The sequence below is a fragment of the Cygnus atratus genome, chromosome 11, assembly GCF_013377495.2.
Source record: "Cygnus atratus isolate AKBS03 ecotype Queensland, Australia chromosome 11, CAtr_DNAZoo_HiC_assembly, whole genome shotgun sequence".
NCBI classification, from domain to species: domain Eukaryota; kingdom Metazoa; phylum Chordata; class Aves; order Anseriformes; family Anatidae; genus Cygnus; species Cygnus atratus.
In genome coordinates, this window is record NC_066372.1 from 18,723,413 (window position 1) to 18,739,202 (window position 15,790).

At 51.7% G+C, this 15,790-nt stretch overlaps 1 protein-coding gene across 1 annotated transcript in view; it reads right to left on the minus strand.

Moving 5' to 3' along the window:
• The window catches only part of CHSY1 (chondroitin sulfate synthase 1), a 66,653-nt gene that overhangs the window by 4,457 nt on the left and 46,406 nt on the right, over positions 1–15,790 (minus strand). The window lies entirely within an intron of this gene.

The window sequence follows — 15,790 nt, forward strand, 5'->3', positions numbered from 1 at the left end:
TGCATCGAAACACAAATGCCATCGACCTGCCGGAGGAGCGGACACCGCGGCTTTGTTTAACAGAGGACCCAGTCTGCGTTACGCCAACAGAATTTGCCATAGGTAATACAGTACGTACACAAGGGCTACAAAAATTAGCAGGGCTAAAATCCCGAAGACAAACATAACAAAGACCCACGTATGACGACAGTTGAAAAGAGCACTAACAGGAAAAGCACACGCACAGAAAGGCCCCCTCTCAGGCAGGGCAAGCGATGCTTCTACCAGCTGTTGGGACCCCGCAGAAGCCCTGTTTTATTAGGCCTTCAATCGCATTTTTTCCCATTATTGTGGACAGACATCGAATCCCCGGGATAAGCTGACACCTGGGTTTAATCGCCGCTGTCCCAACGACCCAGATGTGCACATACCTCGACCTGAACCTCAGCGGATCACTGCGGACAACGCAGGAGCAACCTGCGTATGCTTGGGTTTTAATCTGAACAAATGTCATTAATTTCGAAGGAAGGGGTGAATTTCAGCTGGGCTGAGAAAGCCAGCACATTTTTCCATCTCCCTTCACCCTCCCCATCTCCACTCCTGCCCCCATTCACCTTCTTGCCCGCTCTCCCCCAGGGGACTCCTCCTGTCTGTAATTCGGGCCAGAGGCTGCCTCTTATTAATATCATACCACGACGAGGCCAAGGGAGAAGCTCCTGGCTCTGGGCTCTTGGCACGGCACAGACGAGCCGCCCAGGATTTAAGAAGAGTGCAGGATTTAAGAGTGCCACAGGCAGAGGTTGGCTGTGTGCTCCTGCGTGCAGCAGAGAGGTGCCCAGCTGCAGGGAGCCTCGCTCGGGCTTTCCCGAGCAGCCTCTTCTGCCACTCACCTGCACCCTGTTCTTCACTGGTGTCCCTGTGCTGCTTCCTCTGCTAATAACACTTTATTTTTCGTCCACTTTGACCCTTGCTGCTTGGGCTAAGGGCTCTCGGAGACCTCAGCTCACACAGACTTGCAGTCAGGAAGCACAATTTGTTATAACGGAGAGCTTAGATAGCAAGAGAAAGCCACAAAAACTGCAATACCCCCACGTATATTTGTACTGACTCCACTGATCTACCCTCTGCAACACAACATGTATATATATATTCGTAGTGATATATATATATAGCACTACAAATAAAATGTGGACGGTAACAGGCTGGAGATCTCATCGGCATTTTAACTACAACCATAGGCACAAGCTTTCCAGAGCATTGTAGCATTAGATAAATATTCTTAAAACTCATAATTAGGCAACTATTATTTAAAGGGAAATGGACAATAGGGTTTAATTTCAGATCTTGTTTTGAATTTATACAAAACCAAAATCAAGACCATGCAGCCTGAGTGCATTTATTCCAGAACTGCCATCTAGGGCATTCTGAATTAGCTACAAGAGGAAACCATGAAAGCAGAAAGGCTTTTAGATTACACAACAAAGCTTTAATGGGATACTGATGGGTAGGAAAATGTTATGAAACTTCCCAGTGGAAGTACAGATTGGAACCCCTAGCAAAAGAAAATTAGCGGGAGTATTTCCACGATGTGGCTTGCCACGCAGGAACAACCCCTTAGCCAGGCAGGTTAACTTCTGAATGCTCAGTAGCACTTCTTGCCTCTTCCAAAGGCTGGAAACCTGAGCTGATGATAAAACAAATCTCTACGAGACTTTCCCAGTGCTCCAACCCAGAGCGACTGGGACCAGAGACATCTGCTCCACCTCGGCCACCTTGCTCCAGCCCAGGAGGTGACACCTGCAAGGAGCCAAGCGCTCCGGCCCACGCTGAGTGCAGCTCATGGGAAGCACGGCAGCGACCAGACATTTACACAACCCTACGAATAGAGATGGGTGGGCGGCAGAAGGTGGAAGAGACAGAGACCCCTGCAAGCTGCTGTCCCTGCCCCGGAGCAGCCGGTCCACGCGCTCCCTGCGGGCTGCGACACAAGGGCACATGTCTCGGGGCATTATGTGCCAGCTTTCACATGGCTCTGACCCGGCTCTTGCTCGCTGAACTCTTGCAAACTCTTCTTTCAGGGAAACAGGTTTCTCTGTGATTCCCTTAAAAAAAAAAAAGAACCTTTCACGGATATTAATTTTGCAGTGATTATATTCTAAGCATGCTTTATTCTAGTGCAGAGCACCGAGAGCGTAAGGATACAAAGAAGAGCTACTCTTTATTGATCACTATTTACTCTAGACCTGTTGAAGCCTTAAAAACCCTAATGTTCCCCAAACCATTAGAGACTGAAGGTTTAAACTGTGGTACAGCTGTTGTGGGCACTCCTGGCTCCCGGCCAGAAGACCAACTGAAAGAGAGAGTGTTATGTTCTCCGTTTTAAATGAAGAAGTCTTTTGCAGGCCAAAAAAAGTGTACTGGAGAAAATGGACTTAAAAAATAAGACCGGTTTATGCAGAACCTGGCCTGCAGCCACGGATTAGCCCCCGAGGGCTTTCTCTCACAGCTCCAGATTGTACTGCCACAGCCCGGAAAACACAGCCCCACAAGTCTCATGAAAAGCACTCGTGGACAAGACATGTCGTACGGCAGCCTTCGAAATGCCCAAGATGTGCTTTAAATACAAAGCCAAACTAATTAAAACCCAAAAAACCTGGCTCGTGTCACCTAGCTGGGAGGAGATGCTCCTGGGCGGCTGGCGAGGGGCTGCTCCCCCGCGGGGTCGCTGCCGTGGCTGTGCTCATCATCAGGCCTTGCCACTTTGGGGCAATTAGCCACAGCAGGTCGCCAGCCCCCTGCTTCCTCAGCCAGCAGGGACCTCTCCGAACACAGATCTGCATCCACAAGGTTCTTATCCTGACAACCTTTCTGCTTTAAATCCCGATGTGCAGTCCCACAGCCAGCCACTGCGTGACTGAAGGCACTCCTGGGCTGTTATTATGGTGGGGGGAAACACGGGGAAGGAACGGCTGAATGCTCGTTTCCAGCCAACTTGGCCACTCCTTCGGCCCCATAACCCCCCCAAATGCCAAAATGCAGGAAGGGATGCAGGAGATACCGCTCGGCTGGGACACGGGGCTTCCTTCCCAGCTGATCCCTCGGCCGAGTCACTTCTCACACCAGTGCCATCACGCACCTCTGCTTCCCGTTGCTCCGTCTCCTAAACTAAGAATCTCAGCCAAACATCCCGAGCAGCCAGCACCCCAACCTGCCACAGCTGGCTGCCAGAGGAGCAGAGGCAGCCCCAGATGCGATCCGCCGTGACCCGAGGGCATGCTCTGAGCAAGAAATGCACTCGGTCAGCACAATCCCTTCTTCTTACATGGCTCCGGGTGAAAGGCGCCTGCTTCACCCCGGAGCCTCGTGGAGCCTCGCTCCCCTCTGCAAAGCGTTCGGGAAAGGAAGCCAAGTGTCCAAGGCAAGATTCAAGCACAGCAAACTCAAGGTCATTGAATTCCCAAGGCATCTGTGAGTTAGGAGCGTCACTGCTGAGTTTAATCTTTTGTTAACAATACCAAGTAGCTGTTTAATTAAACAACCGCCCTTAAATGCTATCTCGCTTAAGCAAGCAAAAAGCTTTAAAATCACCTATTCATTTAGAGCTTCTCAAACCAAGTAGCCTTTAAAGGAGGCCTAACTCGGCAACAGAAAGGAGAAAACCTACAAAAATGAATCTGCCTTCAAAGCTGGCACCATGCACTTCACCTCGATGCTCTCGTTACCCAAGACCTGCAGATGGGAGCAATCTGTGCCACGTGGGAGCCAACTGCTGAGGCCAAGCGGAGGAGAACCTCCCTCCTTCTGGCCCTGCAATAAATGGAGAGCTTCATCCTCCTTATCTGAATAAGGATAAAGGAGCCTGGTCGTCTTAACTGGTAAGCAAGCTGTCCTCCTGTGGATAAGGGGGACGAGATGAACCAGACCCAACCTAACGGAGAGAAGAAAGACGAGAGCAACCACAGGCAACCCTCAAGAGAAGACCTCGCTCATTTTGTGAAATGTCCTTCCCCATGGGTGTATCTGACACACAGATATGAGCTTTGGTTTTAAAGGATAAACCAGAATTTAACCTGGAAGCCTTTTGTACCCCAGAAGAAACCAAGAAAAACTGACTGTGCCATTCTGGGATACGGAGATGCAACTGCAGACCTTAGGAGAGCTGCCTGCAACTGCGGGCTCTGCTTCCAAAAGGTTCTGATTTAACAGAAACAAATCCCAAGAAAACACCACTAAGTATTAACAAATGTTCTATCCTCCAGCTATTAAAGAAGCAAAACATGATAGGTGCTAATGACTAATTATCGTGGCTATTGCTTGAGAAAGTGTGCTCAGAATTTGTTTCGAGCATAATTCCCAAATGACGGGTCCTGGTGAAAAGCACATGGCTTTGACCCACGGGGCAAATGATTCAGCTCTGCCTCTCCAGCAGAGAGGGGCTGCCTCCGACCCAGACCCGAAGGGAAGCAGGAACACAGCGAGTCGCTGCTGATGTGTTCATTTAAAGGCCAGACGCGGGGATGACGCCAAATTACTTCCCCACCAAAAAAAAGAACTGCGTCTCGGGATTTCTTTTCCTTGTTGTCAACTCCTCGCTTTTCGACTCGGCGGTACAGGCAGAGCACAAGAGAAACTTGGTTTTCATTAGGACTTTCAACAGGCCCGTGAAAGAAATAGGCGCAGCCTTGGGAGCCTGTATCTGCTCTTTCTCATGCGGAGTGTTAGGATTTCGGAGGAGCTGCACATGACCCTTGCAGGGCCGTTTCTTGGAGATGATGAGCAGAAAGCTTCTGACACCCTGGCAAATGTTTCCTTGGATGCTGTAAAAGGATGCGGTCTCCTCTGAGCAGAGACTGCAGAAGAGAAGACCTCTTCTGGACCGCTGCGTGATTTTCCACCATGTGTTTTCAAGAGGCAGTAATGTAATCATTTAGAAATACTTCTGTTCATGGAATTCAAAAATTCCTGTTTGGGAGCTGCTTTCCACATCCAGGGATTTTGTAAGAGTTACGAGCCACGCTGGACGACGAGCTGCTTTGGTCCCGAGGCACTTGGCGAGGCCACCCCGAGCTGCTGTGTGCAGGGGGGGGACAGAAACCCCCTGCTTGGAGAAGCCTCAGCTGCAGCCTGCGTAGCCTGGCATCATCTCAGCAGCAGGAATAATGCTGGGGCGATGCTGGAGAGCACATCTAAAAAGGTCCCAGGGTCTGCTAACATCAGACTCTGTGAAAACCACTGCAGGATCAAGCCCTGCCTGCTTTGCACACATCACCCACAATATTTTCTGTGTTAATGTGTGCCTTTTTGGGTGCCCCCAGCCCTGGGTAGGTACACGGTGCCCAGGGGACGTGGCAGTAATGTCACGGTTACAGGTCCGGGCTGTCACAGGAGATCACAGGGAGTTTGATTAGGGAAAGATTTGGCCTCACCATAGCTGCTGCTGCAGTTCTTCCCTGGGTGTAGAAAGCAGGTGGGGGGATATTTTAAAAAAAAGAATCCATTTTTAAGACTTCTGGTGCTTCCAGCCTAGGCAGCACTGTGTGAGATGAGGAGGGGTACGGCTGCCTTTTCCTACAGCAACAGCCCACACTTGCTTTTTCTGATCCCTTGTAAAGACTCGTGGCAGGAATACATCTTTTGGAGAGAGGCAAGAGGGGAATGCTGAATAAAATCACCAGGACAGAGCCAACTGCTGTGCCTGCATGTCAGAGCTGCAGCCTTGCACCGCGCCCTGCCAGGAGCCGTCCCAACGTGCTGGAGTGTCTTTCACAACTGCATTTGGAAATCCTTTCCTGACAATCGATGGCAACACCACTCCTCTGCCAGCAGCCTCGGCTAATGAAAAATGACAGAAAACTGGGAATTTATTAGATTTCTGATGTCTCTGCTAGCAAGCCCTCCCCACAGCTGCCACATATCCTCACGGGTGCTGTGATGCCGCTTGCTGTAGGGTTGTTATTTGGGGGCTGCTTTCCAAACCTTATCCCCTTCCATACCAGCGTCGATCAGGGCTCATTGCAAAGCACCAGGGCCAGTGAATAATTCCACTCAGCCCCCCGGCGAGGCCCACGACCCCCTTGCTGGAGGGCTCTGAGCGGGAGCAGCCGGCAGCCCAGAGCCGCCCGGGCTTCCTGACAGGGCCGCGGCCAGCAGGACGCCCCTGCAGGCAGCCAGCAGCCGAGTGGGAGCTCGCTCCTCCATCCTTCCTCAATTAAATGTGATTTAAAAGAACACGGCCTTTTTCTTCCCGTTGGTGGATGGGAAGAACGAGCTGCGTGGCTCCTTACACAGCCCTGGCACCCCAACGGGTTTTAGCACCCGCGGCCCACACCGGTGATTTCAGCCGGCCTCTTGCCACAGCCTGTGAGCTCGGGTGGGCTCTTCATGTTCAGTTTTGCTTTTCTGCCAGATCCACCATTTCTAGAACTGGCTCAAAGGGCATCCGAAAGGGACTGGGCTGGATCCCCAGCTCGTTTCGTGGGGGGAGCGGCACAGGGTGACGATTTCCAGGGGTCGCCGAAGCTGCGCGGCATTGTTCCAAGGCGTGCATGTGAAACGCGTGCAGGCTTTGCTGCCAGGAGAATTGTTTAGTAATTGCTCAGAGCAGGGGAGGGAAATGAAGCCACAAGCTCTTGTTTTATGTGGAGAAGCCCACATGTTTCAGTCAGCCCGTGAGGATCTTACAGCTGGGGCCTGGCCCGGGAGTAACGCCGCTTCAGAGGGCGCGATGGTAAAGAGCAGAGCGCGACAACGCCGCTGCCGGAGACAGAATTTCCACAGTCGGATGCCATGATTGCGAAAGTGGGTTCTTTTTTTTTGTGCTCGTATCATTACCACACAGGCCTTGAAGCCTGCCCGCTGTTGTGTGCTGAGCTGAGAAGCAAACTCTGCCCTTTGTCTCATCGCTGCAAGCAGGCGTGCACTGGCTAAATTAGCGTGGCACTGCCAAAGCTGAGGTAAACTGCCAAAAGGAGGGCTCTGCCTCCAAGGCTTCTGCTATCTAAAACACACACAATGCATGTAAGTGCACTACGTGATAGTTCGGTTATAAAAAATATGGCTCCTTGGTCATCCAGGGGATCAGCAGAGGAAGCCTGCCCACTCGGAGGGCTGCTGATCTCTCAAGAATTTGACTTTTGTGCCCTGTACGTCAAAAGCCCCATAAATTATGCAGTAAGAGCTCTAACTACAAAGGTCACCTACGTTTATTGCTTGATTCTCTGTGCACAAGGAACAGTATATTTCAAATAAACCATGCTTTAGGAGAAAGTATCTATCACTAACAGAGACTCCATCCTCCTTTTGCTGCGACTCACAGGGTCTCCACCCCGAAAAGGGGAGAAAAGCGGTGAAAGGAGTGAAAAGCAGGGCTGCACATGCACAGGTTTGGGACCAGCCCGTTCCTCTGCTGTTCCTATATGCTCTGAACTATAAGGAAGGCCCCATCTTTCTAAGCAGCCACAGCTTTTATTGTCCTCCCGTCAGTGGAAGAAGTTTCTCGTTACGAAAATGAGCTGTCAGGCAGACTGGCATTTCCCCCTTGCGGTATCCAAGTCCGCCCGTTAGTTCAAATATGGTTAAAGATTTCGCAGAGCGCTGCTGGCTGGCTGTATATGGGCTGAGGTTTTCTGCGAGTTGGCTGTCTGGCACGGCTTGGAGAAGTGACAAGCAGCGCAGCGCCGTAGCAGAGTGCCTCTGGCATTACACACGGTCTGGCCATGCCGCGGGCTCACCTCCGAGCTACCGGGCTTCACCTTCGCCTGTTGCAACCTGCCCTTGAGGGAAAGGAGATGCTGCTGCTGCTGCTTTTGTCACGCCCTGGATTAAAACAGATGTGGATACTGACAAAAACATGGTTATGCTGAAGGCTACTGCATTAGGCACTACTAGAAATGGAAAAAAAAAAAAATCTGCCTCATATTTTTCCAAGCTTTGGGAAGGATTTCCTAGTCCTACAGCACACCAAGCTCTCCTTCGACCGCCAGCCAGGCATATATGCAGGGTTTTTTGGTCCCTTCTTGGGTTTTTCTTTGCTCCTCTGCTTCTGAGCTGCAGGACGGCTCGTTCTGCTCGCTGTGACCGAGCTGCTGCAGCTGCAGTTTCGGGAGAGTGGACCCAGCCCCAAAATTTGTGCCTGGTCCCTGCAGCCGTTGCTGCTCGGTCCCTTATCCCTCTGGCAGCCAGCCTGCAGCCCGCATGTCCCTATCAGCACCCAGATGGCATTTGCCTCCTCTTCCCTCCACCTTGAGGGCTGCAGCCCCCCTGGATCTGGAAACCGCTCAGCTTTGAGGAATTTAACATCCTCACCTGTGACTTCCTCTTACCCCATCGCCATTTGTCCCTCGTGTAGGAGACACGGCGATGGGAGCAGCAGGGAGACAAGGGGATCGGAGAGGGTCTGACCGCGGGGCCAAGTCCCACCGCTTCGGGGAAAGGCAGGGAGGGGGGAAGAGCCATCGCTGGGGAAGCAGAAGCGGCTTTTGCCAACAGATGGAGAAGGCTGGTGGGGTGAGCGGCTTCGTTCACCAGACAGCGATGCCTTGTCTTCTTCTGACCCATTTTTAGTTGTTGATCGAGGACGTTTCAGGGATTTGACTCATGAATAGCAAATGACTTGTGCTGGGTCTGCCAAAAAGACTTCTCCTTGCTGCAGGAAGGCAGGGCTGCTTTGAAGTAGCTCCCGAACCAAGACAATTTACGGCCTGACAGCTTAAAGCAGCATTGAGAGGGGCACACGTTTCCTCGGGGCGTTATAAATCGCCGCGGTTCAGAGGCAGCTGGGCCATCGGGCAGGGTGCATGGCTGGGGACTGTGTTCTGCTGCTGTCCCACGACGGCACGTCCACGAGGGAGCCAGAGCTCTTCAATGGGGCTTTCAGCGGGACACACAGGACTACTTTCTGCTGCCGTCGCCTTAGTGCCCTTCTGAGATACCCTTCTATCATCTGAATGGCAGGTCGCTCCCAGCTCGGTGCGGTTTCGAGCTGGAGCTAAGAAGGGCTCTGAGGTGACGCCGGCGAGCAAACAGGCGTGCTGCTCATCCCCTGCCTGCTCCCAAAGCGCTTCGGCACCTGGGCTCGGCCGGCGGCTGGGCACATCCTGCTGACACAGCCCCAGGGCAGCACCATGTGCAAGCAGCAAGGTGGGCACCGACAGCGTGGCTGTGTCCTAAAATCACAGCTCCGGTCCATGCAGCTCACCAGGCAGGGCTCGGAGGCACCTGGAGAGGCAGGGTGGGACAAACGATCTCAAGGACGCCTGGCAAGGACATGCTCTTTAGCAAAATCCTGATTTGGGGTGCCAAATCCAGCATCATGGGTATTTTCCCTTGAATACTACAGAAGGACCCAAGCACATATCCCAGGACCCTCACCCCGCACTTCGTAGCAGTTCTCCCCACCACTGCTTGCAGGGTTTTTAAATCGAAGTGCCAGCGGGGCAGTGTGTGGGTGCCGGGCCGTGATTCCCATCACGCCGTGCCTCTGCCTGGCCTTGATGCGAGCGCCAGAGTCAAATAAAATCCACCCACCCCTAACAGATGTTAGAAACCTGTCTCCCTGTCTTCAGCTGGCCTCTGAGGGCTGGCCTCCTGTCAAATGCCCAAGGGGGTGGGTTTCTTTTATATTTTTAATGTAACGGGAATATATCCAAAGGATTTTTTCTGTTTTGAGAAGGTGAATCTACACCTGGTCTAGAATAGACACCAGCAAGCAACGTCCCTCTGTCTCGGAGGGAAATTTGACATCTTAACTTGTGGAATAGTTGTTTTCTACCTTCCCGTGTCTTAATCCAGAAGTACTACAGCAACACTGTGAATAAATCGAGCCAAATCTGTTCAGTGCCATATTTTTCCCCAGCAAACGGTCAAAAGACAGCATCTTTCCTTTCCTCGGGTATTGCATTTGTTTCTACAGGACTTTAAGCCAGAAGAATACGGAGATGATCCCCAGGGCATTTTGCTCTCCACGGAAACAGTCCGCTGTTATGATATTTCACATAGATGGGGAAAAAAAAGAGGAGCAAAGGATGGGCAAAGATGCAGGGAGAGAGTGGAAGGGAAAGGGCACAGTGACTGACCAGGAGAGGCAGGCTTGCAGCACCGCTGTGTTATCTTCTAGTCCTTCTTATGCAAGACCCTCCTTTTGGGTACTTTATGTCCCGAAAAGAAGCACAACAGCAGTCCGTGTTGCGTAAAGAAGAAAGATGGAAAGCATTATGCTAACCTTAAAATGTAGCTCGGGGGCCTGGTGCATCACAGACTGTTTAGCATTAGCCTTATCCAGAAAAGGACTGAAAAATGCATCGCAGGATATTGAAGAAATCTACATCCGGATATTAAAACTAGTAGTCAGTAAACTGCTGGGAGTGGCTATCACAATATGGTCAGACCACAAGCTTAATGAAGCCTAGGAAATAAAGCACCAAGACTAATTGGAAGCACGTCGACAGAAATCGCATACAAACTCCACTAAATCCGCTAAATCGGGAAGGATTCTTCCCTGCCCGACGTGGGATGGTGAGGAGACAACAGGCAGGCGTGATTTACAGGAGCTGTTATGCTGTTCACTGCTTTATGCCTGTTCTTGCAGTCTGGGATTTCCCACCTGTAGGATTCCTAAGAGGGATTTACGGCTGGAACTGGAGCAGCGCGGCCCCAGCCAGGAGGCGCGGTGCCTTTGGTGCCCGTTGCCTCCCCGTTACACAAAGCAGTGTCCTCTGGCAGCAAGGATGAGCATCCAGCTTTTGTCTAAGGGCTAAAATACACCGGGAAAAGTAAAACGACCCCACAATGTCAAAAAGCACACATGAAGAAAACAATAACCCCACCCTAGCCAAAGCACCCTCCTGATCCTCATCCTGCAGGCAGCTCCCACGTGGTGCTGAGACTGGGAACGGTCTGGAAAGGACATCAGGAACTGAGCCCGTCTGCTCCGCTCCCGTTGTGCTTCGTGTTAATGCTACTGATAATAGTTTGTGGCCTGAGAGCTGCAGAACGACGGGCAGAGCCCCGTGGGAACTCACCACACTGCAGGTCTGTAAGAGCCGCACCAACTCATGTAATTGCTGAACGAAGTCAAATCCAAAGGCACTCCAGTGCTCTTTACTACCCTTCCTCCCTTGGAAGCTACCAAAGCCCTTATCCTGCTGTGACGTTTGGGTTTTCCACGTGTGAATTTTTTCATAATAGCCACGAAGAAAAAAATGATAATAAACCGTAACCCTCGGCAGCAAACAAAAGAAATCTAATCTTTATTCTCTTGCCCACTAAATAAATATGCTTACGTCCTGCTAAAATAAAAGCCTAAGTTGTGTTTTGGTTTTTAAAAAAGCAAGGAAGAGCTCAAACTGTCCATAGAAAGAACTGTAAATCCAAGCCGTATATAGCCCAGACCCAAGTATGTAATCAGGACCTAACGAATGGAGTTTAATGCTCAGAGGAAACCCACAGCTCTGGAAGACATTTAAAGGAATATTTCCATTTTCCTAGGAACTATATCAGGTTCTTGGCCAGACATTTTTGCTTGCACTGAACTAAAAATACAGTCCCAATTTCAGGAGACAAAAATTTTAGAAGCATGACGAAATGTGCAAGGTAATTGCAAGGCACCGCTGAGCTATTTTATTACATTATCTACCATCTTTAAAGAGCAGATTAGCTCACAGCGCAAACATTCTGGTTTCCCTGATGTTTAAGCCCTGGCACCGACACAAGCAGCAGAAAGACTTGGGGGAAGTGGTGCACGGAGCTCCTGGAGCAGGTTTCCCCGGCAGCGTGTCCCATCCAGGAGCATCCAGGAGCTGGGGGAGAGCCACGGCCCCGCTGCAGGGCAGCCCCGAGGCGTGTGGCCACGCAGGCAGCAGGGCGAAATCCCCCGGGAGCCATCGGCACCGCCTGGGTCCCCCCGCAGACACAAACCTGGGGCTTGAGGAAAAGCTGCTGGAGCACGCTCGGCCTCTCCTTTCCTCTCACCTTTCCTTATCTCGCCAGAAAAAGGGCACGGTAGGGACGTGACAGCGCCTTGATAAGTCACCGTGCCCAGATAGCCGCAAGCCGAAGGTTAGCTGGAATTACAGACCGAATTCTTAAAAAGAAAATAAAAAGCACGGCTACAAACAGCCACTGCTGATAAAAGCAGAGGGGTTCTCCCCACCCATTGCAGCGGGCACCACACAAATCCCAGCTGCACGGCTGCAGGTCCACTTTCCTCCCGCGGGCACGCCGAGCCCTTCCCTTCCCTGCCCAGGTAGTCCCAAAAATGAACCGGGTATCAGACAAAAAGCAGGGAGATGGGCATCTCTGTTCATTAAGGGAAACAGTAATTATTAAACAATAATATTTCCCAATTTCGTAAGGGAAACAATAATCCTCTGTGCAGGTCAGGCTCAGCACCGGTTAAAAGACAGCTTCCCTTGCTGAGAACGGGGCAAACTCCTCGGGGCATGGCGCGGGACGGGGGCAATAGGCAAATGTATCTGGAGAAAGGCAAAAGGAGGCCAAACATCAAGGGCTTTAGTTCCGAGCACACAGCAGCTGTATGTTGCTGCCATCCGGTACAGGAATTTGCAGTTTACTGCCCTATAAAACCGGTTTTAATCCTGGAGGCTGTCTTCAAGCAGCGATTTGAATCGAGGCTTTAAAAGGCGGTGTTACAAAACTGAAGACTCGGCTTAGCCGCGATTGAATGAATTGTATTTTGGAAGTTATTTTCCCAAAAATGCACGGACTGCTGTAAAAACTAGCCAGAGAGACGACGTCCAGAATACTAGGTGTCAATGGTCAAACGTATCCTCATTAGGTGGTGGCCAAGTGATATTTATTTAAAGTGTTATGCACGATGAATTAAACATTCATTTTGTATCACCCAGTAAAATATCTGAACCTCATTTTGGCAGCTGTGCAAGTTCTGCCCTGACTGCGTTCACGACTTACTGTACTTCCTTTGATTTTCACACAGTCTCTTCTCGTTTTAAGAGAGAAACCCAAAAATCGGGAACGCCAAAAACGCAAACATTCGGGTGTCAGCCCACGGCGCGCAAAAGGAGGACGAGAGCAGATCGCCCCTCAAGACATCATCTTCATTAAGGTCGCAGATGGAATTACAGCATGGTAATTAAAGCATTCGAAGACTTGGCAGCCTCATCCTGGACGAGCAAAGAACCGGGAACACGGACTTCCCGCTCCCGGAGCAGTGGCTTAAGCAGGGCCCATGTTAAATACGGGGCCCCTTGTGTCCTTGGGGACCTGACCGCCGGCTCCTGCCCCGTCCCAGGAGAGAAGGAGCCTCCCAGATTTTGGCCAGGCGGTCCCCCTGCCCAAGGTGGCTGACGCTCAAGATGGCAGCCTGCAAGCAACCCTCGTCAGCCCGCTGCTAATATTTACCCAGTCTGAAAAGTGTTTTGGCACGGTTTTAACGGGACTGGAAGACTGATGCCATTTCAAGTGCTCTCTGGTCCATAAAGCAGAGCGAGGCTGCTGCGTGTCACTGTTTCGTTGAAGCACCGTTAGGAACGTGCCATTTTTCCACCTCTGAGCAGAATTAGCCTTTGCTGCCCAAGGGACGGCGGCTGCAGATGATGAACTGATACAAGGCACTGTCCTTTTCTCTGGGTCGTGCTGGAGGTCAGTGCTGGTGTCAGGAGTAATTCCTGTCCCAGGGCAGATGGTAGAATAAATCCTTCCTGCAGGGTGCTCTTCTGCAGCGTGGGACACGCCTCTCTTTGGGGTACACTTAAGAACCTCTCACCTAACCGACCAGCTCTGGAGGAGCTCAGAAAATGAGCCTCTCTCTCCCCTCTCCTGAGCAAAATGAGACCAGGCTGAAATCCTTCAGTTAACAGAGATACCCGGGTGAGACGCGACAGCCCGCGGTACATGCAGGACGAAACGAGCCAAGTCGAGGAGGGGCCACGGCTCAGTGCACTGCAAGCTGCCGCCGAAGCACAAGCCCTGCCTGCTTTTCCCATTCCTCGTGCTCTGCACGGAAAAAAAAAAGCGGGTTTGGAGCCTGCGGGGCTGCGGCGCGGTGCCCTGCTGCGGGGAGAGCAGCGGCCGTGCCAGCCACGAGCATCCCAGCTGCGAAGGAGTGGCGGCACGGCAGCAGCCAGCCCTGGGCACGGCCGTGTGCTGCACCTCGTGGAAAAACCATCGTCAGAGGCTCTGCGAAGCCAGCGAGCTTAAACGCTGCCAAGAACCGGCAGCGAGCAGCCGCAGCCTCCCCATCAACGTGGACGGGCGAACCTGCGGGGACACAATATTCCTCCAGGCACCCGCATGTCCGGCTGCACATTTTATGCCGCTGGGGTAATGACACGAGTTTGGAGCAACGCGAGCCTCAGCCACAAAGGAGCTCTGAGTGAAGCTGTGGGCACACGAAGGGATTTGGGATTAAGCAGCGTTTTGCTTTCCGCAGCCATTTACCCTGGGTGGAGCACAGCAGCTGGTGCAGATGTCCCCGAGAGGCACGGTGCTGCGCCGCACGGCTCCGCCGCTGCTGGAGGCCAAAGAAATCCTGCTTTGGTCCTGGAAGAGCAGCAGATAGGGCAGGCTGACCCGGGCTTAGCTCCCCACCACCTCCCAGTAATGCTAGAAGGGCACCGCGCTCCCACACCCAAAGCAAGAGGATGAAAAAAAAAATCACTTTGCTAGCAGGAGGCACGCAGCGAGAATGTGAATCGGTGCAGTGCACCAAAACTCAGCTAGCTGCCATCAAAACGCAGCGTCCAGAGAAAAAGGGCATCCTGTGTGATTTCTGTCCTCCTGTCCTCTTGCAGAGCCCCAGGAAGCTCAGCGGAGAGCGGGACGAGCCTCGAGAAGCGGGGAGCAGCAGGCTGGGGTCGGGGCAAGGGAAGGGCTGAGGGAAGGAGGCACATCCCTGGCTGCGGCCGAGGATAGAAAATACAGAAAGGAGATGAGCAGCTTTACTTCAAGTGCCGACGTCAGTGCCATGTATTTATAAGGGTTCAAACAAGTCCCACCAGCGCAGAACAGTCCCAAGGACCTCTTTGGTCCTGGAATTTATGGCTCTTTGTTCGCTGGAGTCAGGGAGAGGCGCTGGACTGCAAGGACCTGCAAGCGAGGTGCGGGCTTAGAAACACACTGCAGCCAATTTTCTCTTCAATCCAGTGTACTGAACACAAGATATAAAAAAAGCTCTGCAGCCTTTTGTTCTGGGGTGTATTTATATTACTGGCAAAACCATTATACTTGAGGTTTTCTTATTTTATCTCCGCATTCAGCTTCTTTTTTTTTTTTTTTTGGGGGGTAATCAAAATGGCAATAGTTTATTATGTGCTTTGAGGTTTCTCGCACACACAAAGAAAAAAAAAAAAGAAGGCTGTGCTACTATTCCTGTCTCTAATTCATCCCTTTTGCTTGCTGTGCTGTGGGCAAGACATCAAATCATAACCAGCAATTTCGTCTGCCTCCTAGTTACCAAAAATGACGGCTGCACCCACCGGTGATTCACAGAGCGAGGGTGACGCACGCAGCACCGGGGTGCTCATCGGCACCGGCAGCTGAAGCTTTTCTTCATTAAAAGATGAAAGCCAGCCGGGGATAAAGGTCTCCCTGATAAACGAGGGGAAATCACATGTGTGCTTTCAAAGGGGTTTCAGGCTGATTTAGAGCATTTTGCAGCCAAGAGGGCGACGCTGGAGCATTACACCCCCTTGAGATACGCTCTCCGAAACGCACCGTGCTGTGTCGAAGCAGGTGTGTCCGAGGTGGCACCTCCATCAGAAACCCATCTGCCAGAAGCGCTTATTTCTAGAGAAAGACGTGCAAAGGGAGAGAAGCCTCCCACATCAGTATATTT